The sequence below is a fragment of the Lactuca serriola genome, chromosome 4, assembly GCF_051521515.1.
Source record: "Lactuca serriola cultivar US96UC23 chromosome 4, Lser_US96UC23_V15, whole genome shotgun sequence".
In the NCBI taxonomy this organism is placed as follows: Eukaryota; Viridiplantae; Streptophyta; class Magnoliopsida; order Asterales; family Asteraceae; genus Lactuca; species Lactuca serriola.
In genome coordinates this window covers 212,659,449-212,662,090 of record NC_136411.1, presented here as the reverse complement: position 1 = coordinate 212,662,090, position 2,642 = coordinate 212,659,449, and positions in this window count along the sequence as shown.

Sequence of the window (2,642 nt, the reverse complement as noted above, 5' to 3'; positions counted from 1 at the left end):
ATTTTTAAATGTTTTATGGGGGGGGGGGGGATACAAGTAGAATCATGCTACTTATTATATCAATCACATGTGGTTAATAAACAACATTCAAATGATTTACTACTCATTAGCCGTTTTACCAAACAGTTTCCTTCAAATGATTTTCATAAACACTTTATATGTTTAAAACTCCTTATTACACTGTACATTTTACTCTGTATATTACATTTCAAACTTATTTACAATTGTGCTTCAAACAAATGTTTCTTTATACTAAACCGTTTTATCAAACCCATGACTTCAAAACCCTTTTATAGATCGGCATCAAGTTGATCTTTTCTTAGAAAATATTTATGTTCAAAGGTTTTTACAAAACTTATTTTATGCTTTTATTATAAATTGCATGCCTCTATATGTATGGTTATATAAGAAATGTTTAAAAGACTTAGGAAGGCTATCCACCCTATTTCCTTTTCGTGCTTGAGATGTGGTTTGGTGGGATATCGGGTACCGTCCGAAGGTCATTTAAATATTAGTTATATATCATGTGTACATATATAGTCATAAAAGGTCTTTCCAGTTCATCCAATGCCCTTGGATAGCCAGGGTATACATCCATGTTCATACGTACCAGTTATATTACTAGTAAGCTACCATATGGGTAGTTTAGGAAGATATCAGAACTATTACTAGAACTATTACTAGAACGCGATATCACACAATGAGTCAGTTCATTCATGAGTCAATACTTGCTAGATAGAGAGAACATACATTACAGCTAGAACATTACAGTACATTACCATACAATTACATAATTACGTTTACATAGAGATTTTGTTATAAGCATGCCTATATTTGTATAGTTATATAAGTAATGTTTAAAAACCTTAGGAAGGCTATCCACCCTATTTCCTTTTCGCGCTTGAGATGTGGTATGGTGGGATATCGGGTACCGTCCGAAGGTCGTTTAAACATTAGTTATATATCATGTATACATATATGGACATAATAGTTCCTTTCAGACAGTTCAGTGCCTTTGGGTAGCAAAGGCATACATTCATATACTTTTACATGATTACGCTTACATAAGTGCATATACATGAATACGTTAACAAAATTGTGATCCACTGTATCGGAGCATGCCTTAAATGTCATGGCCTGAGTTGTAGCCAGAGTCTCTTGGAGGGAGAGCGTGAGTTTACGTATAGATCTATACTGGATTGACTATCCTACACCTTGCTGCTAGCTACAGTCGGACCTGCAGGTCTGCGGGTGCCAAACGTCATTCCGTTTTACGACCATTCGTATGTCGTTGTTACCAGTCGATAGTATGGTGCAATTAATCACATGATACCTTAACATAAATCCGGTTTAAGGTAGTTAGTACAACAGTAGTTCCTATAATACAACACTACAGTACTACATTTATTTCCCCTTTTCATATATTTAGTGATCATTTCACTTAAACATTTAATGTAAAAACTATATTTTGATAATGATAGTTACACTTGGGAAACTTACACACTTTTACAAGAAACGAACATTTAGAACAGTTAAGTCTTGGTAGAAGACAACATTGAGAACAGTTAAGTCTTGGTAGAAGACACCTTTATATAAAGTAGGAATCATAGGGATTTTTAGGGTTTTTCAAACGTTTACAGTTGTTTTACAAACATTTTTATACTTACAGTTCATCTACATTTTTCCATACTTACGTATACAGTTCATTTACAAACAATTTCTTACATACAAATTAAGACACTAAAATACTTATGATCTCACCAGCTTCAAAGCTGATACTCGCTTTCAAAATTACTTGTATCCTCAGGTTATCTATAGACAGGTACCGATGCAAGGTTTAGAGAAGATGGAGCTCGTTCAAGACTCATCTCTCATTTTGATTTATGCTTTAGTGTTTATCAAAATTTGACAGAACACACTTATATAATAATTATATTATTAATGCAATGGATGATGTTATTGCTTGTTTACTACTTTACGTTGTTGTGATACTGTACATGACATCCTCCGCCCCAAAACGTTTCCGCCGTTCTTGGTTTTGGGGTGTGACACCACACTAGAAACTTGAAATAGACTAACTCCAGTGCCAAAAAGCTTTTGTTGAAAGACAATTGTAGTTGTCGAAGCAAGTGAGGTTTGATCCTTAGATGATACAATAACAAATTATGTAACTTTATGACTTTTTGAGGTCGAAAATGTAGAAGCATCATAAATCAAAAACTTAACCTAAAAAGAAGAGCAACTGTCATAGTTGCTTCGAATGTAGGTGTTGGATTAGTGTCTAAGTCCATAACTATAATTGGTGTATACTTGACCCGACCTGGCATGGTCTATTTGGGTTGCATGACATCGGAACATTTGGGTAGACCTTTTAATGAGAAGAAGATATTTGTGGCATATTAATATATTATAAGTTCTAATATATTAATATGAAATCATATTATTTAATTAGTATTGATCAAGAATTAATTTAGTGATAAAAAAGAGACTAATGAAATATATGGGGATTGATTGTGTCAATCATTGATTCTTATATATGTGGGCTTATGATCCATAATTCCTTATATTGGGTTTAACCCATGTGGTGGCCCACGTATACTCCATGGAGGTTAAAACCCATGGAGCATAAGGAATGGGTAAAG